General features: G+C 41.0%; 1 protein-coding gene and 1 pseudogene across 1 annotated transcript in view; one reads left to right on the top strand and one right to left on the bottom strand.

Annotated features, from left to right (window-relative positions):
• Slc14a2 (solute carrier family 14 member 2) overlaps window positions 1-26,354 on the top strand; it is a 443,733-nt gene that overhangs the window by 45,701 nt on the left and 371,678 nt on the right. The gene's annotated exons all lie outside the window — the stretch shown is intronic.
• LOC115029942 lies at window positions 15,774-15,863 on the bottom strand (annotated as a pseudogene).

Below are 26,354 nucleotides of genomic sequence, written 5' to 3'. Positions count from 1 at the left end.
GAGAAGGAGAAAAGAAGAAGAAGAAGGAGAAGAAGAAGAAGAAGAAGAAGAAGAAGAAGAAGAAGAAGAAGAAGAAGAAGAAGAAGAAGAGGAAGAAGAAGAAGAAGAAGAAGAAGAAGAAGAAGAAGAAGAAGAAGAAGAAGAAGAAGAAGAAGAAGAAGGAAGTTACTTTCAAAGCTCACAGCCCAGGCACTTTAAATTTTGGTGAGCATTCATGATTTTCCTCACCACAGCTGTGAGAAGGATAATTAAGGAATACATTTTTATTTAATCATTTTTAGATATGAATATACTTTCCCTTTCCCCCATCACTACCCTAAGCCATTTGAAAGACAGAATTGAATCTGCAGCTCTGAACATTACCATTAGAGAACAAATAGATTTACTTCAATTTTGTAAACTCATTAAAGTGATTTAAGAAATATTTTATTTAATTCCTGTTTCCTAAATTAAATTTTCATAGTGAATTGGTTCTTTGTATAACATAGAGGTCTTCTTGAGTACCTGGATAGTGAGGAAATTCTATTCCTTGACTAAAATCAACTCTGAAATTTTATATCTTGTTTGAAACCAAGACTTATTAAAGATTGGTGCAAGTGGGAACTCAGGGAGAATTGAGAATGGCATCTGTGTCACAGAACAGTAGAAAGGACTCTAGTGGTCATTTACTCCCATGCCATTTAAAAGGAGGAAACCCATGGTCCTAGAAAAAAATCCTAGAGTCTCAGATTACATAGCCAGGCAATGTACTTCCTAGAAATATATTCCAGGCTGTTTCCTTTATAATCCATACAACCTTTCCAGCTGGCCATGTTGCCTCTTTGAAGAACCATCAGAACACAGTGTTGTTAGCTGGCCATAATGGTTTCCCTTATTCTGGTTTTTGACTCAAAATCCCCTAGACTCTGGGGAGAGATACAATACCATAGAAGTGCTTACAAGCAGCCTGAAGACAGGACCTGGACGTAAGTCACTTTTTAAACATCTCCTCCTCAGAAACTGAGTCTAACATGTTAGAGGTTACATCATACTTTCATAAAATGAACTGAGATGCTTAAAATCAGAAAAGGGATAGAAGAAAAAGGTGTAAATACAAACCATACATCTAACTGCAGAACTTGGCTAAGAGTGCTTCTTTGTACTATGAAATGGGACATCAAGTTTAATGTTTTGAAGGCCGGAAGATAGGTGAGTGAATTTTACTCTTTCTTCACTAAATATTAAAATTCTCTTTGCAAGTCATACCCTATTCCCAGAACTCCCCATGGATTAAAAAAAAATGGCAGAGTGTAGCAGGCATGGGTCCATATAACACTTCTTCCTCTCTATGGCTGCCCCAAACAGGCTGGCATTCCTGGCAGGCTTGAGCCTAGCCCTGCCAAACCAAAGGGAAGGGTTTCCACTGCTTCCTTGGAGTGGGTCTGGGCAGCTGCCCAGATTGATTCCAGCTGTGCTGTGGCTGTCTGGCCAAGGCTCCTGTGTGTACAGTGTTCTCTACAGCAGTCTGACACTTACCGATGCTCACTCTTTGTGCCTGTGCTAGCCACCTTGCCCATCTTGATTGCCCACTATTTCTTTTCACATACCCCATGTTTCCTTATCATTTCTCACTTCTCCCTTCTTCTCTGCTCCCAATCTTCCATTCCCTCCTCCACTTTCCTCCCTCCTTCCTTCCTTTCCTTCCTTTTTCCTACTTCCTTCCTTCCTTCCTTCCTTCCTTCCTTCCTTCCTTCCTTCCTTCCTTCCTTCCTTTCTTTGTAGTCCAAGCTGTCCTATAACTTACCATAGATCCAAGACTGGCCTCAAACCTGTGATCCCTAGACTGCCACCCAATGGCTGCAATTAGGGGTGTGTGCTAATCCATCTAGCACATTCTCCTCCTCCAGTTTTGAGTCCCGTCCCCTCTGTAGACCCATCGAACTTCACCCCCTCTCCATCGTCTTCTCTTCCCAGCCCCAGTTCCCACCATCACACCAGAGTAACATATTCATCCTTGCACAGCTGCAAGCCAGATTGAGCAAGCTGGTCCTAACCACCTTGATCGTTTGTGGCTGGAAAATAAGAATGCATCCGTGTGTGTTTAGCACTTTTGTCAGGGATTCCTTGTCCACCATTACAAGAGCAGATCCTTAATTTGCTGGAGAATCGCAGACAAATAGTCAATTTGCTCTCAAAGACTCCTGACTTAAGCCTTCTGTGAGTTTCTCCTCTGGCCACAGCCTTGGAAAGTGATTGCCTGTCATCTCTAACGTTAGAGTAAACAGTGGTCTGCTCAGCCTCACATGTTTATGTTCCACACTGGCACTTGCTAGGTCACGTGGTGGCCATTTAATTTCCACGACTGACATTCCACAGGTCTGGGATTTCATTCCTCTGGGAGTAGTTCAAATACTTGTGGTTTTAATTCAGAGGGGGAAATATATATGTATGTATTTTTAAAAGAAATGGATATGCAAGCAGCCCCAGAACTCTGTTCACAGAATCTCTGGCCAAACTCTGTAAGTCCACCCTCAGCTCTCAACTTCCAAGTACCTGCTGACACAGAGACTCAGGAAGGGGAGAAATCCAGACACGCTTCCCAGGGAGTTTATGAGACGATGCTCACTGAATGGACTTCTCTGTTCCATGCTTGGACATTCTTTTTAATTTTTTTCTTTTTATTTATTCATCACTGAAGAGCTATAAGATGGTTCTATCCTGGGGTATGAGACTCCCTGATCTCAAGGAGCCTCCTTCTCTCAAAGCCCTGAACTTTTGGGTGAAGAAAATGATCATACTTTCTACCTAAAGTTTCCAAGTTGATTTCAAAAGAATGAGAAGAAAAATCTTTTTGAAGAGATTGGATTGTTGATATATTCCCAAGAGTGAAGACTTCTAAGAATGAATGAGGTGACAATGATAGGGTCATCCCAAAACCAACTGATGAGGGAAAAAAAAAAAAAAACATTATTCTGCATCATGAGCATCCCAGCCATCTCCTCCTTGCTACCTCTTTGGCTCCCAATGGAGCTTTTTATGACCTTCCAGTTGCCTAGAGAATTCCCCATGTGACCCATAGGTCCCAAGAATGTCCCTTTCCATCCCACCTCTGCCTCTGAAACAAGTCTAATGTCACCTACCTCTTTGTTATCTTCTGAAGGAGGTAAAATTCGGTGCTTTGGAACCATGTAGAAATGTCATTCTGACGAAGGCTATGTCACCAATTATACAACTGTCATTAAGGCAAATTCTGTTAAATCCAACAGGAAACTTTCTGTTAGCAGTCGATGACAGAAATAAGACCCTAACTGCTGCTGCCCTCTCCTGAGATCCTACTGTTCTGACTATCTGGAGCACAAGAGGAAAAAGGTTAAATTACAGGTCTACAATGAGTTAGGGCCTTGGAATGTAGCCCTGGAAAGTCTCTGAAAGGACAACTAAACATTAAATATACAACATGAAGTCTCCCAAAGCCTGAGGCCCGACAGGATCACTTCAGTCTGTTGGACCCAGAGAATGGAGTTATGACACCTTGTCCACACACTGTTTTTGCTGCTGTCTTCTGATCACATTCTAGGGTGGCTCAGTTCTAGTCATTGGCATCCCTAGAAGCAATGTCAGAAACAAACTACCAGGTCAGGCAAGTTTTTGCCTTTTCCCTCATACTTCCGCCAAGGTTCTTCTGAAGGGCCCAACTTATGAAACAAGGACAACCCAATCATAAGGCATCTGTGCATGTTTTCATGAGATGCCCGGATATAGATGATGTCCACATATACTGACTCTAACTTATAAGGTAACAATCTATTATAAAATTAACTTTTCCAGAGCTAATTAGGGGCTAAAGATTTTTAGATAAATTTTCACATTATATGCTAAGTTATTTGGGAAATTATTCTTTTATATTTGTCAGCGGGAGTGACATATTTTCTAATGCATTCCTCATATTTGTGAAGAACTTTGTATTTCAATCAATTTATTCTCTCTCCCTCTCCCACTCCCTCACAATCTCTGTCTCCCTCTTTCTCAAATCATAGGTCAAGTAATGGCTTAAGAGAAAAGTCAATATTTCTGTCAATTTTAATTTATTAAATAAAAGGTAATTTTCAAATAAAATATGTAAATTGTTTGATAAGCATGACAAATCACTTATAACACGGTTAATTTCATTTGCAGTTGGTTCCTTTATTACAATATAGACAATGAGCTGAAATAATTATAACTTAGAGAAGATTTTCTTTGCTTTTTTTTTTTACCTCACAGAACAAATTTTTCCAAGGGGGCTCTGTGAAGGTCTATAGTTGACATTACTTAGGAACTAGGGCTCACACAGATTAGGTATATTTTAGATAAACTAGGTTAGTTTAAATTTAAAGCCATAAATTTTTCTCACATATTTTAATATTTGTTTTTGTTAGGGTTTCTATTGTGGTGAGATAAAATGGCATGAACAAAAGAAACTAGAGGAAGAAAGGGTTTTTAATGGATAACATGTCCCAGTCATATTCCATCATCAAAGAAAGTCAGGGCAGGAACTCAAGGCAAGAACCTGAAGGCAGGAGCTGAAGCAGAGGCCATGGGGGATCCCTGTTTACTGGCCTGATCCTCATAACTTGTTCAGCTCGATCTCTTACACCATCCTGAACCACCAGACCAGGGATAGAACCACCCACAATGAGCTGGGTTCTCTCACATCAATCTTTAGTCAAGAAAATGCCTTAAAGGCTCATCTGCACAACAATCACATGGAGACATATTCTCAATTAAGATATTTTATTCCCAAATGGCCTTAGTTTGTGTCAAGTGGATAACGCTAACTAGCATAATACTCATTGAAAATTGTACTTGTAAACAGTAGCAATCACCATCACACGAGAGGATCCCCTCTGAGAGAAGACTATGGGCCTTGGGTACTTGTAAAGACCACTGTGACCACTATTACCACTTGGTTCTTATGAAATATCCACTCTTTTTCTTCATCAATATCCAGGGAGACCGGTGCCATCGTGTGTGCCAGGGCATGGAGTAGCATAAATATTTTATTCAAGATCACTACCCCTCACCTTAAGGAACTGTAATCTGAACAGTGCCAACTGGCCCTACAGTCTGAGCCTGCCTCTCTTACAATGTGCTTATCTCCACACCTCTGGTCTATAGTAAGAGGCTGACTGTGGTGGAACACAATGTGAATAGCCTAAGTCTGCTAAACTACGAGTTCCCAGGCCTAGGGATGCCTGTATCTCATGATCAGCCTCTGCTGCAATCTCATTAAAGCAGCTCCAGCACCTTGGTGCTTAAGTCTATAAAAACCAGCACATTGCCATAGGCTCCAACTAGCACCAGATCTCTTACTTCCTCATGGGCTCAACTGTATGTGTCTAGACCAGTTGTTTACAGCTTGTGCCCTTAACTGGCCTTTAAGTGTCTTGTTTAGGGGCCTTACTTTATGCTTTTCCATGACATCATCAATGTAAATCATGTTAACAACTGATTTAAATGTTCCTGTTAATAACTGTCTTTTTATTGGATGCTATAGAATCCGTTTTTGAGAGGTGTCATCAACTTGTCCCTTTGCAGTTTAGAAATGATTTGGTAACTCCTGAATCCTTTGACTCGCATGACATACGAGGGAAATGCAGGGTTTAGCATTGCCCTTTCAAAAGATCATTAGTAATGTGACTGGATTAAATTCAGAGCAGTAGTAGAACGTGGGGATTGAGACTTGCTGGGTGTTCTTCACATCTAGACCTTGAGCTTCTCACAGCGGGTTTGTTCTCACATGATCACAAGAAAACCTCAGCCATCATTAGTGAAATATGTCCACTACCTATGCATGCTCTCATGGTACAGTTCTAACTTTAGATTGCCTCTATTGCTCTTATCAGAGTGGAAGGCAGTAGTTTGGTCTCTGTAGAAGTAAGGCCAAAAAAGATGAAACAAGAAGTTTGTAGGGCTTCTATGTGCCCATTTTATTTTTTTCTTCTTCCATCAGAGGGCAAGGAAGGACCCCTATCACCCTGGGACAAGTTTTAGGGCCAAAGCAGTAAAGCTCCATGGATTCCTGAGGGATTTGCAGTACTGTGTCTTAGAAGCCATAGAGGAGGTAATAATATGTTGGAGAAAATGACACCTTGGGCTGGGGGAGCGGCACTGAGATAATTTCCCATAATACAGTCAGCTGCTGTCTGCAGAAATGAAAGTAGATTTCAGTGTGACTCAGATCTACAGAACTGCATTTTTACACAAATGGTATGAAAGGGATGGTCAGAGAGATAGCGGAAGACTCGGGGTTCCAACGGGGCTGCCTTAGGTTTGGTCAGAAATAATTTAGAAGTGTGTAAGTGGAAGAGACACAATGGAAAGGAAAGGTGACGAGTAAAGATAAGAGTGATTCAGAAATTGAAAGACGCTGGCTCTCCCCATCCCCCCATGGAAGAATGCATTCTGTAAAGAAACAAATTCATCCTCAAGGGTACCAAAGCGGTGCTGCACTTTAGATACTGAGTATGAAAACACCAGGAAGAGTATGGCCAAAGTGCTTAGCAGAGGGGTTAATCTTTTATTCCTTTTTGAAAAAATTCTAAGTATTGAAGCTGCAGTTGGCTCTAAAAACTGTATTCTTAGAAGTATGAACAAGAGAACAGTATGAAATAATCTGGGTAAGCAGGCAGCATGATTTTTCTGCCCCCCCCCCCCCAGACAAGAGAAGAAAGAGGGGCAAAGCACACACCTGGACAGAGCCTCAGCCTTTCTGCATGGGGCTCGTTAGATGTCACAGAGCTTCAGCCTTTCTGCATGGGGCTTGTTAGATGTGATGCTGACAGAGCAGGTTTGGTAGAGGGGAGAAGGAAGGGTGGGGCCTGAAAAACTAATGATGTCTATAACAAACCAGGAGCATTTGGCGAGAGCAGCTCTAGCATTGAGGAATCATCTGTTTTCCAAGTTTGTCTAAATATACATAGATGACAAGTTGCCCTGAAGCAAACTTGTGAAGTGGGAGAGCAATGGCTTTAGGGCCTTATGAAGCTGTCAATCACCAGGCACGCACAGTTTCTCTATAAATGTAACTTGTGGAGAAAGGCAGGAATACAGGGCATAAGCTGCCTACCCTACAGCCACTTATAGTTTAGTCAGAAAAGTTCAGGGTGGGCTACCTAGGAAGGTGAAGTCAAATTCTAAATAGTGCCATAAAAATCACAAGGAAGGATTTAAAAAAAAATGTCCAGAGCAAACAAATATGGTGAAATATTTAGCATATTGCAAGACAACTCTTAAAACTTCTCCAATCTTTCTTTCATCCGTAAAATCAACTGGAGGAAGTTTTTATGATTACCCTATTTTTTTCATAACTTAAAAAATTCCAACACAACAAGTAAGTGGTAGCTGTAGACTGAGAAGCATAGAACATAGCGTAGCTCTAGAGTACTGCATGCATTGTCCTTTGTCAAACGTGACTGTGGACAACAGAAGGTAAATGAAGCAGACTATAAATACAGTGAGATTCTGACTCACTGCTGTGACCCAGGGCCTAAGTTCCTTTAAGCCTAACAAGAGTCCTGTGAAAAAAGAGAAGGCAGGTCATTACTTATGCCCATTCCTACAATCGAATTTCCTGAGCATATTTCCACCAAATCTATTCTGATGAAGCCAGAACTGAAATTAAAGTCTCTTTAGTACGAGCCAGGACTTTAAACTCTGGGAAGAAAGGCATGTGAAGATAGTCCACAAACATAGCCCTGGCCCAGCGGTATTCCCATTCCATAGCATAACCAAGAGCTTTGAAATAAACTGAACAGCTGAGGCAACTCTAGATTGAGCCAAGAAGGTGAAGAATGACCTGATGCTAGAAGTTATCATGGTGTGCATGTGTAGAGTGAGTGTGTGTGTGTGCGTGTGTGTGTTTGCATGTATACAGTATGTGCCTATGCACTGTATAGTATGTTAATTAAAAATAATTTTTATGTAATATACTCCCCTTCCCCAGATCCTCTCAAATCTTCCCCACTTCCTTACCGACCCAACTCCATGACCTTTCTTTCTCTTTTTAGAAAACAAATGAGAAAACTAAACCAAACCAACAAATCATAATTATTTTTTTAAAAATGAAAAGAAAAAAATACCCCACAAGAAACATGCATGCATGTATGCACATGCACACACATACACACATACACACACCCCATAAAAACACAAAACCAGAAAGCATTATATTTAAGCAAAAGACCAATAAGACAAAAATTGCCCAAACAAAGCAAGATGAGACAAAACATCTACAAAAATGATATTGAATTCATTTTGTGTTAGCCATTGCTTCTTCATGGTTTTTCAACTTTTTGTTGCCAAATAATTTTAGACTTATAGATACATTGCAAATCAATGCAGAAAAAAATCCCAGATATGTCCTCTTCTGTTACATCTCATATAATCATAGCTCAAATATCAAAGCTTAGACATGAGCAATGGAACTGTGTTAGTCTTTCTAATTTATTTGTATCTAACCAGGTTTTGTCATTAATAGTCCTATTTCTGTTCTAGGATCTAATCCAGGATCCTGCACTGCACCAAATTCTCACTGTTGCTAGGTCTGCTCTAATCTATGACAACCCCACATCCTTTTCTTGGCTTTCTTAACCTGGACATTTTTTTAAAAGACTTTTTATGATGTCCCACGAGATTATCAGTCTGGGTTTTGTTTGTTGTTTCTCTTGTGATACATTTTTGGTAAGAAAGTTAAAGAGGGCTGGGTGTGGTGGTGCACGCCTTTAATCCCAGCACTCGGGAGGCAGAGGCAGGCGGATTTCTCAGTTCAAGGCCAACCTGGTCTACAGAGTGAGTTCCAGGACAGCTAGGACTATACAGAGAAACCCTGTCTCAAAAAACAACAAACAAACAAACAAACAAACAAACAAAAACAAAAACAAAAAAAGAAAGTTACAGAGGAAGTCATTTTTTTTCTCATTGAATCATATCAATAATTCAAGGTACTACCCAATGTTGCAAGTTTTAGAGGCATAACAATTATAAAAACAAACAGAAATCCTTGCCACTGTGGAGTGTATATTCTTAGCAGATACAGGTGGTAAATACAAATACAGAGTAAGCTAAAATGGACAGGTGACGTTGATAAGATGGAGAAGTTGGAGATGAGCTTCCCCCAGAAGGCCACATTCATTAGACTTACAGGGAGTCTGCAGATCGTCACTACAGCTTTTCTGACTTGAAGAACATACTAGAACTTTTCTTCCAGAATCTTACTGCTTTGGTAAGCTCATGTGACTTGTCTTAGCAACAAACATAGACGAAGTTAGGTAGCTGGCATGAAGCATGAAATACAGATTTTTAAATTGTTAACATTTCGAACATATTTGAGCAAAAGAATATTTAAAAAGTAATGTTAGTCCTACTTTCTTTATATTGTTCTATGCACACACACGCACCCCAATGTTGGAAAGCTTACTAAGATATAGAAATAATATTTGAGCAGGTGGTTTTCAATGAGTACCAAACACCCTTCATAGCCACACTGACTAATTTTATGCAGAAGATAGGTACATAGTAACATTGCTACAACTAAGGGTCTGTAACATTGAAGCTATGGTGATCAGGATGAGTACTGAGCTGAGTGCATTGAACACCTACCTGTTCCTGCAGGCCAAAGAGAAGAAATACAATCCATGATTTAAAAAACAAAAGCCGGGCGTGGTGGCACATGCCTTTAATCCCAGCACTCGGGAGGCAGAGCCAGGCGGATTTTTGAGTTCGAGGCCAGCCTGGTCTACAGAGTGAGTTCCAGGACAGCCAAGGCTATACAGAGAAACCCTGTCTTGAAAAACAAAAACAAACAAACAAAAAACCAACAACAAAAATAAAAATGCTACACCAACATATAATTTTGCATGAGAGCGTTGCCTTTTCAATTAATGAGAGTGTGAAGTCAGGATAATGGCCAGGTCTCCACAAACATGACACCAATGTGAAGGATGAGCAAGTCCAGTGTGTCTACTGCCATGGCCAGCGAGAGATTTGTAAGTCGCACTGGCAATTATGTCCTTTCATTGAAAGTTTGTCTAAGGACAAATACCTTCTTGCTCTGCCTTGTTCCAGTCCTTGCTTCTCTATACTCTGAATCTCATTTCTTAACTCCATGGCATTGGGTCCCATATACCCCTCATTTGGTAGCCTCACTACATTCTTTCTGGCCCCAGAGTCATGAAGATTACAGTGCTCCATTGCAGTGTGTAGTCATTCCCCTTTAATCATATGGTTACCATCATTGGGAACAGTATACTCTTATGGAATGTGAACTGTTCTATGGATCCAGCAACCATCACCATACACGTATTATATGCCATTGTATACACAGTAATACAGCCGTGGAATAAAAGTGATAGTGTTGAAGAACATTGGAGCTGTTGCTTCCAAGGCAGTTTTGGTCCTGTCGGTGATCTTCCTAGTTATTTATTTAACTGGGAGGGCAATGCTGGATAGCAACACAATCATTATGATTAGAGATGAAGGCAATGGGAATTAGATATGCAAGGGGAACTTTTATGTCAACCACAGCAATAAGATAGAAAAGAAAAGTACTAGGTGTTAGAGCTTGAGACATGATGAAAGGAAACTTGGGAAAGGTTTTTGAACTCTACCCATAGAAGTCAAACACTAGGGCAACTTGCTAAGACCATAAAGACTTCAGCTATGAAGGTGTTTCTCAATATCTGTGATAGAAACCTGACCCTTGGCAGTATTCAAGACTAGACTAAACAGAGTTCTCAAGAGATAAACTGAGGAGAACAGTTTGGCGGGAGCTGAAGCATGGACCTGTTTTATGTCCTTCCAGTTCAAGTCATAAAAATTTACATAACCAGGGATTTTTCTTCTCCAATCACTTGTAGCAAAATAGCGCAGTGCCCACATGTGACATGTGACGGTAAAACGTCTTGCACTCATCTCAGCATCATGTGCCTTAGTCCCAGCTAATCTTTACTTAAGTGGAATCTCTGGGGAGGGAGGCTTTTTATAAAGTCACCTCTGGAAAGGCCACCGGAGCTAGAAGAAAGTTAAAAAATCCTAAGTGCTCAGTAAGTATGTATTGATAAATTCTGGGTTGGTTTAAAGCAAATACCCGACTATACAGTCTGCTAGACTCTAAAGAATAAAGATATATCTTTTCTTCAACGTGTAGGAAAAGAAAAACACCACAAGTAGTTAAATATGTGTATAAACATAAAACAAAAACACAGACCATAGGTGAAGAGCTGGCTCAGCAGATAAAGGTTCTTACTGTACAGGCCTGGTGACCCATGTAAGTTTCTGGAACCCACGTAAGGTGCAAGGAGAGACCAACTGCACAAAATTGTTCTCTGACTTCCAAATGTGGGCCATAGTATGTGAGTTTCCACATATACATCATGCATAACACACACACACACACACATTTTTAAATACAAATGCTGAGGACTAATAACATGCTATATAATTCAAGAGAGATCAAAATCCATCTCTGAATCATGATAAAAACACATGGTTCAATACTATCTGTACAACCATTGTAAAGTCATTGTTCTGTAAACAATCGGAGCCAAGTGACATAAGATTTTGTCCTATCTGAAGGAAAAACAGTGACATTCTTGGTTACTTTTATCCTGTTTTCTCTTAAGATGTCAACATGATTATTGAAGTTTAAATGTGTGGTGTGTGGTAGATTTGGAAGCACATCTAGGCAATTATGAGCCATATGTCCCAGGCTTCAGAGCAGTGAGCAGGTGATAACAGGATTGACATCTCATATGCTTGGATGATCATGGCAAGACAGTTGGGAGTCACCATAGGTCAGGCTGGCCGAGAGTCAAGCTTTATATGACAGGTGAAGCTGGACAGTCAGGCGTGGACCCTGCAATGAAAAAATCCAGTGTCTAGCAGGTAAGACCACGACAACCAAAGCAGAGTCACTAAGGGGAGCATGGAGGCTCTTTGTCATTTTGCCTCCTTTTATTTCCTTGAGGTATGCATGTATGTGCACAATTATGCTTGCATGTGCACAAAATGGAACCATGGAGAACTTGGAAACCAATAGTTCTCATTGACAGACAGAAGGAAGGCATGAGGTTGTGAGTCCTGCTCCCAGGAGAGTGCTAATTAATAAGGTTTTTTTTTAGTGTCAAGCTTTAATGAATTAACAAGAATGACCTGAACCCATTCCCAGGGTTCTGTCCTGTAAGTTCTACTACTAGCATTCTGTTCTTCCAAAAGGAGGAATCTCTGATGTCTTTAAAAGAATCTTTTTAATAGTTTCCAACTGATTTCTGAATGTCACTCCTCTGTCATGAGACTTTTTTTAACATAGGAATATCTCACAATAAGCTTTTAACTGTCACTTATACATGAATGGAGGTGTTCTCCAAATCTTTCCTTATAGGGGAAGAATAGGGAAACTGGTATTAGAAGATGAAAAGCATATGTCATGGTGGCAATGCACACATGTCCTAGCTTCTCTGTCCTTTTCAAAAGACAATATCTTCTTATCACAACTCCACAAGACCACCAGGGTGCTCTGAGTTAGCTCTTATGGAACCTGACTTTGAACAAAGATGAAGACAGTCAGTGGTTGGACCTTCCATCTTTTCATGGTACCGCCTTGAAGCATTCATATAGCCTTCTATAAATCTCTAGACTATATGAGTGGTGGTGGTGGTGGTGGTGGTGGGTGATTCACAAGACCTTCTTCTCTGGGGAGCTATTGGCAGTTGCTTGCTGTTGTGGGAGGGCAAGTCAGTTTTCTTCAGGAGTCTGGCCCATGGAGGGTTAACCATCCTCCAGCAGGTAGCCCCCATCCAGGCACTTATGAGAGGCACTCATTGGACTTGAAAAGAAAAATAACAAAAGAAAATAAGTTGGGAGGGAGATGTAAGGGACAAAGCTTTGGAAGGACTGGGAGACAGGGGATTCTCTCGGTGGATATGATCAAAATACATCACATACATATAGGAAATAATTCTCAAAGGATAAATACACTTAAAAATAGTTATGGGATTAACCAATAGGTAGTTGCCGTTTGCTGATTTTAAAATGTACATTTTTAAAATTCATCTCAAAGGAAAGGTACTATATACAAAGTTTTAAACATAAATAAATACATAGCATGCAGACCATTGATGAGTTTTAAGAAGAAAATTAAAACAGGTTGAATCAGAGAGCAAGAAAGGTGTGTGCTGCTTTTGGCAACATAGTCAAAGAACGGCTCTTTGTAAGGCCATCGTTTGAGCATATAATCATGGTAGCCATCAGAAGGCAAGGATTTCTAGACAAGTGTAGTGACAGGGTATAATTAGAACTCAGATCTATCAGGCAGGTGTCACAGATCCCCTAGAGAGTCTTAGACCATGTGAGGACACACCAGAGTGGGCAATCTTCTTATATTTCTCCCTTCAGCTAGCTTACTACAGTGTAGATCCATTGCTATGCCCATAAATACTGGACACAGATACCAGATGTTCCCTATAGCCAGGTGGTTCTCATAACAGATCCAAGCACAGAGTGTAGAGGTCTCACACAGGAAAGCATCCGAAGCCTGGGGAAAGGAGCCAAGGCTGCTAGGACATTGGCTATAAGAAATAATTATTGAGGTTAATAAGCAGGCAAAGAGACTGAGAGCAAAGACAATAAAATGACCATGCAAGGAAACATCAGTAATATAGGCTATGGTCAAGCCTTGGTGGTCCTGACAGAGAAACCCACAATGTATTACACAGTTCATTTTGACAGTGCTATGTTGAATAAATGCACATTAGACTCTCCCTAACTACAATAACATCGAATTATCTTTCAGAGTACCACTTAGAAAAAACTTAAAATGAATTCTATTCCCAAGCATAGATTGATGCTACCTGGGTATTATCACCAACGTCATTGATGATCTGCTAGTTTCTATGCTATGCTGAAGCACCAGACCAGTGTGTGGGACAACCACCATCTTAAAGCTTGATGTCTAGACATGACTTCCCACTGTACTGTGGCTGCGGTGACCATGATATAAAGATGCTATTAATTGTCTATCTTGTCTGGTAGACCTGCATCCAGTTTCTCCTTGTCAACAGCAACAGTCTCAAATTTTCTTTGCCTTTCATCATTCTCTCTCACTGGTTTAAAACTTTCCTAAAATTGGCTGATGAGATGGACCATCAGGTAAAATCACTTTCCCCATGTTTAAAGACCTGAGTTTGACCCCCAAGTCAAACAGGTACAGAGAACTGACTCCTGCAAGTTGTCCTCTGACCTCAACACATGCTCCCCAAATAAATAATGAATAAAAATGTAATAAAAATGTAAAGCTTCCCTAAAAGCAGAGAGTAGCACGAATATACCATTCTTCTTTGACTCCCACTAGAGCCATCCAGTCATCTCAGGAAGAAAGTACTCCCTGGGTCACTTTTCCAAAAGACTGATAGCTCCCACTTGCACTTGAATTTCCTTGATGGATTAGAAATAAATAATACATATCATCTTATGACTTCCAGCTCTGCCATTTATAAGTTGTATAGTCCTGGACAAATGACCATACTTTATGGATCTAAGAAGCCAAGAATTTAACAATACATCCTAAATTCAGATATGTTAAAATATAGAAGAACAAAGGGCCAACATCAATTGTAAAATGCCATCAACTTGAAAAATGGACACATGTACTCTAGAATGTTGAAATCTTAAAACTACTTGGTTTGAAATTTATAAAACACATAGGGCTTTTTTTCCTCCTAAGACTTAGCTTCTACCTAATAAAGAGGTTATGAAGAGAAATAGGAAAACATAAATAATACAAATTTTATTTATACAAGCCACCTATAATGTAAAGAGATAGAGAAGTTCTGATGTCTCCATATTCTTCTTTCTAAAAAAAAGTCTTTTTTCAGTCTTTTATACATATTTAATATTTATATCAGTGGTTCTCAACCTTCCTAATACTATGACCCTTTAATAGAGATCCTTATATCCTGGTGGCTCACAATCATAAGATTATTTCCATTGCTACTTCCTAAGTGTAATTTTGCTATTGTTATGAATTGTAATGTGAATATCAGATTTGCAGAATATCTGATATGTAACACCTCTGAAAAGGTCATTTAATGCCCCCCAAAAGGGATCATGACCCAAGGTTGAGAACTGCTGATTTATAGGAACATTATTGATCCCGAAGGCTCCAACAATGCAATCTAGTCTTGCCCAACCTTTTGTCTCGGTGACATACTGATATCCCAACTAGGAAGCCTCAATCTATAAGGTCACACATATGGTCAGGGAATTCTCTAGTGAACTTTAATTTTTAATAGCTATTGTGATTCTGTAGTTTAGTGAACAGATAATAATTGACACAGTACACTCTCCAGGAGCAGTCATGGAGACACAGGGCCATGGCTGGGTTCGATGTTGAATTTATAGAACAACTGCTGGCATTTCTTCGTTGTGGAAATGACATGAAATGCCTTGTTCTCATAGAGTTTCTTATTTCTTTTTTTATTAGGTATTTTCTTTATTTACATTTCAAATGCTACCCCAAAAGTCCCCCATACCCTCCCCCCCCACTTCCCTACCCACCCATTCTCACTTCTTGGCCCTGGCACTCCCCTGTACTGGGGCATATAAAGTTTGCAAGACCAAGGGGTCTCTCTTCCCAGTGATGGCCGACTAGGCCATCTTCTGCTACATATGCAGCTAGAGTCAAGAGCTCCGGGGTACTGGTTAGTTCATATTGTTGTTCCACCTATAGGGTTGCAGGCCCCTTTAGCTTCTTGGGTACTAAAAATATGGAACACTTCAGGAATTTGCATGTCATCCTAATCTTTTCTGTATCATTCCAATTTTAGTATATGTGCTGCCGAAGCGAGCATGAGTATCTCATTTCTAACACCAGTATCATTTGAGGTCAGATAATTTCCCTTTGTGGACTTGTCTGTACACTCTATGATACTCAGTGGTATACCTTTTATCTTCCTACCTACCTGGTTCTGTCAGTGCCTAGCTATTGTCTAGGCATTAACACTATTACTGTTGCCTTGGAAAAAAACACCCTGAACAAAATACAACTAATGGAGAAAGGGTTTATTCTGACTCATAGTTCAAGGGTCCATTGTGTTGGGAAGTCAAGGTTGTGGGGATTTGAAGTAGCTTCTCACACTCCATCCACATTAAGAAAGCAGACCGTGATGAATACTACCATTCAGATCACTTTTTTTTTATTCTGCCAAGGATCTCAGCCTATGAGACAGAGGGAATAATGCTGTGTATAGGTATCCTACTGCAATTACCCCTATCTAGATAGTCCCTCACAGCTTGTCCCTTAGGGGATTGTAGATACTCTCAGGTTGACAACCATTATAACTCAGCACAGTCCCCAAACATCAAATATCCCCAGTGCAGGCAAAATCACCAGGGTTGAAAACCCTGCAGCTGTGCAGCAGAGGCAGGGATTCCAACTATGGACTCTGTTAGGCACTAGACTTAGGCAAGCGTTAACCCTTTGGCTTACTTGCCTCCCAGGTTCACTGCAATGAGCCAAAGGGACAGAGATTACAAACTAATACACCAATGTTTGCATTGCTGGAAGGGACAGCGAGATACTCAGTTTGACTTGCAGACAGCAAGATGGCTATGTGACATTTACTATTATGCACTCACCCTATGGGATGTCACCATTCTTATTCTATGTCATCTTACCATAAATTCCCCAAATAGGTACCCATTTTATAGAAGGAGAGAAATACAGAGGCTTAGACTAATTAATTCTTCTAAGCTCCATTAACATTTTGCTGAAGTAGGATGTTCCTATGCATTAAGGATATATTTAACAGCATCTCTGGTTTCTACATCAAATTTTGCCTGCAGATACAACAAGCCCATTATTCACGCTGTATGTTTACTACCCAAGCAACAGAACCAAACTCTAAGAGAGAAAACATGTCCAGGAGCACAGGACTTCTGGGGGCACAGTGAAGGTTTAAAAGGCTTTTCATTACTGCTACTGTGGCTATACCAGCTCACTGCTTGTGGGTGTCCAAATTCTAAAAAACAGGCATTTTGAACACGAACCAAAACTGAGTCCACCAGGGAGGTTAGGTATCATGAGGAGAAGGGACCGCAGTGCAGACGGTAGTGTCAAACAGATGAGTGCTCTCCCCATGTTCAGGGGCATATAAGTGTTCTAAAGAGCCACAGGTAGACTAGGAGAGCCTCAACATTAGGGAAGGAACAGTGCCACTATTACACTAGGGTCTCCAGCTCCAAAGGGACTCGGTTTACAGCATTTTTGTACCCCCATCCCAGACACCACATTCCTTTCAGGGTGACAACCTTCAATCTTTTAAGACATAAGCACTATCTTTCTATATGGTTGCTTCCAGTTGAGCTGTCCTGTGCCACAACCCTCCTGGGAGATGTTTGTCATTGATTTTCCTCCTCAGAACACTCAGCAAGCCTGGTTTGCCACAAATGGCAAAGAGAAGTCAAGTGCAGGACAGTAGTGCTTGCCCTGCATGGCCTAGACATTTAGCCTCTGCCTCTTCCTGTTGTTTAATAATCCCAGAGAGGAAAACCTGGTACAGGCAGCTCTCCCCCTCTCTCTTTGACAGCCACCAGCATGCCAGGAAGCCAGCATCCTGTATCACTGGGCCTTTATTTCCACACCACTTCTGCCCCACCCCTCTACTCTGAGAAGAATCCTTGCAAAGGCTTGTCAGTCTTTCACACAGTTCTCTAGCCTCTCTGCATCCTGCTTCCCCCCAGTTCACACACACTCAGTGGCAAACCCAGCATCTAGCAGTGCCTCGGTTCTGCCCGAACATCAGTCTAAGCAGTCATTCCGTGTCTGTCAAAATAGTGACAGCACTTCTCCCTGCTCCGAGAGCATCAGATCCCATCTGTATCAAAAACAGTCTTCCAGGTTTATTTTGCCTATCACTTCTCAACACTTGCTATTTAAATTCCAAATCACTGTGGGGGGGGGGGGTTCACAGTGTCCCTGCTATTCTTGGAGTTTACTCGCTACGTCTTCCACTCAGACACCTTATTGGTATGCTTCTGGTATCATGTATGCACACACATGCATCCCATGCATACGTATGTACATGCATAAACATTAATGTTTCAGGGCAAACCATCACTGTCATCCATATCAGACAAGATTATCATTGGTCTGCAAGTTACAATGCTATAATGAAGATAATTCATGTTCTCAGAGACCATTAAAATCATTGGAAGAAAAGAAGCAAAGAGATATGGAATATATTTAGACCTTCTTGTTTGTTTTTTTACAAGCCCTTCCCAATCAAAATTTAATTATGTGACTCTGTTAGTTGAAACAAGGGAATGGTTGTCACTTTTCTCTCTCCTCTCTTAGATGCTGGGGTGGGGAATTTAACACTATTTTTTTTTGAAAACAAAACATGCCTATAACTTGATTAGCAGACACAAGTCCACTGGAGCTTAAGAAGATGAAGCAATCCTGCCTGTGACAGGTTCAGGGCTCCCTCACAGAAGGTGAAAACCATCTGCTAGTGTTTGACTTCTAAGTCAAACAATACTGACATGCATCAGAGCATAAATAAACCAAGAGGCAGATAGATCAGAGCCCACATGCTCATCAGAGCTACAAGGGCTTGCCTCTTCTATGGCCTTTGCTGGATGGCTACTCCTCTCCCATGCAGCTACTGCCCTAACTCGTCTTAAATCTTCCTTTTCCCTGAATCTGTTTCTGAAAGGCTCGATCTTGACCATTTTGTTGCAACTCTGTTCCCTTGTATTAGGGTGGACCTTTGTGTCAAGGGGTTGGCACCACTGGCCTAATGTGGACTGAAAGACCTGCTGAGCCATTGCTCCTTATGCTTGGTGCCAGAAGACGTGACAACTTCGGCAGAAAAACACAGTGAAATGTTCAGTCATGGTTGGCTTGAAATAACGTGTGGTCCATCCACTCTGAGCATGGGAAGGCGAAGCAGCTGGGGAGCTTCTGTGAGAGGTCAGGTGGTGTTCGAGAGACGGTTGGCTGCTGCCTGATGTCTCTGAGTTGTTTTCTCCAACTGAAGTTGTCCCAAGCTGGAGCAAGGCTCTATTCTATTCTGGACACAGCTCTTAGAGTACCACCCCAACACTGGACTAACTCTAACAAATCAATTAAATGATTTTCTCTCCCATAAAGGCATGTCCACATGTCCCTGCAGGCAAGGACATTATAATGGATTTCTGGCATAGGACAATGTGAGACTTGATATCAGCCTGTGTCCATAGCACATCTGGGTGGTGAAATAGACAATTAAATGAATTGTAGTGATGTGACTCCAAAATACATGTCCCCAGTCATCATGGGTAGACTACACCCATAATAGTTTCATATTTATCTTACTTTTGTTTTTTCATATTAATTCCCTCCCTTTCTCTCCTTCATTCTCCATCTTTCCCTTTTCTTCTTCCTTCCAACCTTATATCCTTGATTTGCCTTTTGCTTATTATTTGATAGTAAGTGTTTAAACACTAGGGATATTTTAAAGTGCTGAACACTCCATTATCACTTATTTTTGGCAGTTTGGAGAATTATCTGTTTTGGCATTAACCCTTTCCAGTCATGGAAAGAGCATCTCTGATGAAGGCTCAGTACAACACTAAAATATGGATATAAATATTAGTATTTACAATCACCAGACCCAGACACTATTGTGGATGCCAGGAAGTGCTTACTGACAGCAGTCTGAGATAGCTGTCTCTTGAGAGGCTCTCCCAGAGCCTGACAAATACAGAGGCAGATGCTCACAGCCCACCATTAGAGTGAATATAGGGTCCCCGATGGAGGAGTTGGAGAAGGGACTGAAGGAGCTGAGGGGGTTTGCAGTCTCATAGAGGGAGCAAGAGTATCAACTGGCCAGAACCCCCAGAGCTCTCAGGGACTGGACCACCAAACAAAGAGTATGCATGGAGGGATATATGGCTCTGGCCACACATCCTCTGGCAGAGGATGGCCTTGTTGGGCATCAGTGGGAGGAAAGACCCTTGGGCTTGAGGGTGCTTGATTCCCCAGTGTAGGGGAATGCCAGGGCAGGAAGATGGGAGTGGGTGGATAGGTGGGGGAGCACCCTCATAAAAGCAGGGAGAGGGGGAGGGGATAGGGGGATAGGGGACTTCTGAAGGGAAGACTTGGAAAGGGAAAAACATTTGAAATTTAAATAAAGAAAATAGCCAAGAAATAAAGAAACAAGAAGAAAAAAATTAGTTTTTCGAAGAAAATTTGAAGACAAAAATTTTAGCAAAACAGGATCCCTTCTGGAACTGAGGACCTCCTCAACCAGAGGCCTTTGACCAGATTTACAGAACTAGACATGAATTCATTCTTGTGAAATGAATCTCAGATATAATCAGAAAGCACTTGGTTACCTCCATGCAGGCATGCCACTTTTACACACCACAGACTGTATCTTTCCAAGCAGGTTACTATTGTATCTTCCAGTAGTCACAATAGGGTATGACTGTTGATGGTTTTTTTTTTTCTACCATGGCACCATCTGGTTCAATGAAAACTACTCAATAGAGAGAAAATTTTGGCTCTCAGAACATTATGAAAGAGGGGCTAGAAAGAATATAATACCCAGTGGATGAGGTTGATCTACCACAAAAATATTATCTTCTATACATGAGATAGTCGTTGCACTTATGAACTCATTACTGTTGTAGTCATAGACACAAGGCCTGCACAAGACTAGCCTGTCAATTGCTGTTCATGGATGGGAGAGTGGATAATGGAGATTTACACCTTCTTTGGGGATATTTGACAGTTAGTGGTCATTAGGATAGGAAGTATTGTTATCTTCAGAGGTATGACAGCTAATAAGTAGTTGTCCATGATCCAGCAAATAACATCCTACCCATGCTGGTAAAATCACCTTCTAATTAAACTCAGTGAATCTCATACAAAAAAAAACCCAAAAAACAAAAAATAAACAAAACATGACATGAATCTGGGTGTGAGATTTGTTGAGAAGAAGAATGGTTTGGGATGGTATTGAGGAGTGGGTGGTTTAAAAGGTTAATATTCATTATAGATAGATAGATAGATAGATAGATAGATAGATAGATAGATAGATAGATAACATTCATATATATGAATGATAAATTATACATATGGATAATGGATAATAATTTTATTTATGCATTTACATGTATATGTATATTTATATATGGAACAGCCAAATAATTTTAAATGGATAAAGTTTATAAATACATGTAGGATGTTAAGACTAGAAATTATGGGCAAGAACTAAGTAGAAAACAAAGGGTATATTTATACCTCAGAGACTCTGCATCATTCCCCATCCCACCACCTCAATCAAGTATAACTATTTATTACTGTGGTGGTTTGAATAGGAGGCCCCCCACAGGCTCATATATTTGGATGTTTGGTCACTAGGAAGTGGTTCAGTGACAGGGATTGGGATGTGTGGCCTTGTTGGAAAACATGTGTCACTAGGAAAGGGCTTTGGGGTTTCAGAAGCTGACGCCAGTCCCAGAGGCTCTCTCTCATTCTACTGCCTGCTGAACCAGCTGTAGAATTCTCAACTCCTCCTCCAGAACCATATCTGCCTGCAAACTTCCATTCTTCCTACCATGGCAATAATAGACTAACCCTATAAGATACCCCCAATTAAGTCCTTTCTTTACAAAGTTTTTTGTGGTCATGGTCTCTTCACAGCAACAGAAACCCTAACTAAGACAGTTGCCCACATTGTACACATCTGACTGGTGAACTAGATGGCCTATTGGAACATGTAGAGACACCCAAGCCTTAGACAACAAGTCTATCTGTTCTCAGAAAAGTTTCCATCTAGTTCCGAGAAGATCACTAACGGGAATTTTCTGAATACTTTGTTCTCATTCTCAATACTAAAGCTAGAAACTATTAAGTATTAATATGTCATCATCTAACACCATACAAAACCCCACAAAACATTAATGTCTTCCTAATCTATGCTATTTCATACAAATACAATGTGTGCAACAGTTTCAAATGTCATTAGATCTGTTGTATATAGGACTGTCTTACTCAGACTTTGATAATTTTTGACTGACAGATTTCAGCTTTATCTATTCTATTCCTCTTTCTGTTAGAAGTTCTGGAAAAATATTGGGGCACTTTGATTTTGTGAGGTCTCATTTGCAGAACTGTGCTCCCAGGTGAATCCTTGTCTGACCTGAAGAATCTTGCAATCACCTGAATCCCCATAAGCTACTTGCAGCTCTTAAAGCTGCACTGTCTACCCCAGAGTCAACAGGATCCATGACTCTCAAGTATTTTAGACATCTAAGCTGATAAATGCTAAAAGCATAAAAGGCACTCTAAAATAAACTTTTAAAAGTATTGGTGCCAGGCGTGGTGGCGCACGCCTTTAATCCCAGCACTTGGGAGGCAGAGACAGGTGAATTTATGAGTTAGAGGCCAGCCTGGTCTACAGAGTGAGTTCCAAGACAGCCAGGGATACATAGAGAAACCCTGGCTTGTAAAAAACCAAATATATATATTATTTATTTATTATTTCATATTTCCAAACATTTAATTTAAGCGTACTTGTAAGAAAATTAAAAATATCAAATATGTTCATATATCATAGTTTGTATTATGTTGCCATTGGACAATATATTATCAAATTTCCTGCTGCTATAATAGGATACCAAAAACTGTTAAATTTATCAAGAAATAGGTTTACTTATCTCACAGGTCTAGAGGTTCATGGTGTGGTGCTACATCTGCTCAGCTCCCATGACGAGATAATACAGACAGAAAGAGAGGATCACGCCACCCAACAGGAAAACAGAACAATTTAGAGATCAAGGTCAGACTTATAAAATAAACTTGCACTCAAGAACTAACTCATGAGGAGATGCCTCCAAAGACCCAAGGGCCACCAACTGTCTCTACCTGTTAATATAGTCATACTATAAGGAACAAACTTCTAACACGTAAGCTCTTGAATAGATGAACTCAAACCATAGCATAGCAAAGGAAGGTCACAACCTGGCATTATACTGGCGTTTTGCGGTCTTATGCACTTAAATGCTAGCATCTATATGCTGGCGCTCAGCACTTATATGCTAGAGTACAGTGCGGCTGTCTTAGTTTTCTCTAGGATCTGTTCTCGTCTTGCTTCTTTGTGCTATATCATAGTAAGGCTGACTCTTAAAGAGTATTTTCCAGGTTACCATGACATTTGGATTGGGCTACATTTGGCCAATAGGACATATTACTGGGAGATTGGAGGGCAAGGAGAAAAGAGGTGCCAATGTGCTTCTCCCTCTTAGCTGGTGGCAGAGCTGAACGCTGCTTTTCAATCAGGGGTTGTTTGCCAGCCACTCTTCTGCTTCACAGGCTAGACAGATCTTCCAGTGGACGACAGGGAACTCGGGCCAGAGTTTGATGGATGACATTTCCCAGGGCCTAGATTTTCAAGGAGTTTTTGTGAACTACCCACATCCCTCAGAGTGGAAATGATCAACTTTGGTCTCTCACTAGAGTTTTTAGGAGCCTTGAAAACTGTCACTGTCTAAGACTAGCTCCCATCTAGTTGGGCTGACTTGGAATCTGGACAGTGATATCTTTAAAACGCCCTCCAATGACCTACAGTGTTCAATAGCTCCACACATTGGCACCTTCTGCCTTAGTGATCCCCTGGTTATACCAAGGAGCTAGCTGACAATCTGAACATAGATTTCCATTAATTCGATAGCTGGTCAAGTGCCCTTTGAAGATTTATTTCTTTCTCAAATTTTCTTGAAACAGCTCCCTTTCTCACTTGGGGACTTCCATGAACCTTTCTTGCCGTAGCAGCACACATTTAAATGACTCCTCTTCACCATAGCTCAGCATCTTCAGCTTTGCTCCATGTGAACTTAAGCAAATTCTCAGAGGTGCTTGGATTTAGATTAGGTCAAACTTTAAATGTGATTGCTGCCTACTGAAGCCTCCTCATCTGTCCTATCTAGTATAATGTCCATGCATGTCTAATGCTCCAACTGTACTATACCCTTCTCCTTTTTCAAAACAGCATGCTTCAGTTCTTAGAATCAACAGTTTGTCCTGAGAACAAGCAAATTCTTGTTTTATAGAAGACTAAGGGAGGTTCTAGGTTCAGACTATTCCTTTATTTACCTCACACCTATACTGTTCCCTCATAGGATCTGAGGGACTGGAGGAATTACCTTTAATTTGTCATTCATGGTTCTAATGCATTCATAATTTCCAATTTCCTATTTGTGTCTGTGTGTTATGGTCTACAATGTGGCAATGCTTACAAATGTAGAAGTTATGGAGGGGATGTGGGAATCTTGCACACATTCTAGGACTTTGGCTTTACAAATGGGAACTTGTGAAACCAGTTGATAGATGTATGTTCATATCTTAAACGGGTCACCCAGCCCCAGTATAAAAGCAGGGTGACAAAGAAATACATCACTGTTCCCAGCAGCTACCTGGATGTACTCATTACTCAGTGGGAAATGGACCAGGCTTGTTCATTAAAAGTCCCTTCTCCTGTGGAGAGTCATTTGAACACTGTCTCATTTAAAATAAGCCAACCAACACCACAGAGACAAAAAAAAAAAAAAAAAAAAAAAAGACCTTTCCCCCACCCCCCACACCGAGTACCCTCTAGAAAGCAGTGTTTCTCCAGTTCAGTTTGCCTGTGTCTAAACTGTCATAGTGAAGTATCACCTGCTCAGAAAATGGTTTCTTGTTGGGGGAAGAATTACCTGCTAACTTGAATTAGAAAGAGGGAGAATGTGGTGAATATTTTAAGAGAAATTACAATTTGCATGAACAACATACTGATTGTCACTTTGTCACCCCTGAGAAACCAATGATCAGATGCCAGAAGTCCAGGGCCATGTGATGAGCAATAGGTCATCGCCCTACAGGAAGAGGGTCTTGTTAGCACAGGAGAGTTCCAGCGACGGGAAAGGAAGCAGTCCAGTCTGTAGCTCAACTCTCAAGGTTTGACTGAGATTAAGGGAAGAAAGCTAATGTTACAGCGTGTCTGTGGGGAGCCAGAGATCCAGTTTCATTCTGCCTTGTTTTGTTCCTAGTCACAGACTCACTTTTCCTGGCTCTGTGGTCCTCTGCTTTCTCATCCATACTTCCTTCTTATTACCTGGGCGTGACTTACTCTACTGAGCCTTTGGGTCATCTAATCTCTTAATTTTTTTCTCAGTCATTCTCCTCCCTCAAGTCCTCTACTACTTTGGCACAAGACACTGTGGATAAAATATTCTTTTTTCCAGCCACTCAGGAGCTACACACTAACACAACTTGTCCTGGCCATTCTTGACCTCAGGAACTACTGAAAAGCCCTCAATGCTATCTTGAACCATCCTGAGTTCTCAGGAACCAGGCTCCAGTACAAACACCCTTTCTCTCTTCTGCAATGGCTCTGAACCAGTGCCTTATTTCTCTGTGTTTTTCCTTCTCCTCTCTAGATAGGCAGTGTATGAGAATAGCCACCTCACGTTCAGAAATATTTTGTTCACAGGAAGAATTTTTGTCTCCTTGTAACATTACTCAGATTAAATCATTACTGTCAAAGTCACAGGTAAGACCTGGAGAAGCTGAGCAGATCACCAGGGAGTCAGATGATCTACTTACACCATGACACAGAAACACAGAATCCCAGGGCCTCGCCTCCCTAGCTGACAACATGAAAAAAACCAATGAGTCCGTGATACATACTTTTGACAAGCTGCAGCTACCAGGAACTCATCTGCAGCTGATTGCCCCTCCCCCCATCAACTTTGAGAAGTTGACTTTGCACTATTTTAAGCCCACACTGTTAAGAGAAAGTCAAACTAAATTTCTCGTGAGATTTCTCAGAGGCTTTCTGCGATTCGGTTGTCAGAAGCATCAGCTGGCTTCAGCTCACTGCTGAGGCCAGCTGGGGTACACTGCGAGAAACAGCAAGAGCGGGCGTGATGCTGAGGAAATCCTTTGCTTTTCACTGTATGTAGTGAACACAATCTCAGATGAAGTCGTAGGGGATGCGGACTCTAGTCCCGGTCTGCTACTGACCAGCCCTGAGATCGCCGACCCATCCTGTCCAATAGTTGTACTGTGGCTGTGAAGTGCTTGCAATGTGGCCAATTCCAGGGGAGGTGACAAAGTAAGGCACATGAGAGGTTTCAAAGACGTGACGTAAGAATGTAAAAATATCACACAAGTAATGTTCATATTGACACGTGTTGTAATGGTAGTATGCAAATTTTGATATATTAGGTTACATGATATAGCTGTCTCTTGTGAGACTAGGCCGGGGCCTGGCAAACACAGAAGTGGATGCTCACAGTCAGCTATTGGATGGATC

Source organism: Mus caroli, chromosome 18 (assembly GCF_900094665.2).
Source record: "Mus caroli chromosome 18, CAROLI_EIJ_v1.1, whole genome shotgun sequence".
Classification (NCBI taxonomy): Eukaryota; Metazoa; Chordata; class Mammalia; order Rodentia; family Muridae; genus Mus; species Mus caroli.
Note: the sequence above shows the minus strand (reverse complement) of the source record. Positions and strands in the feature narration are given on the sequence as shown.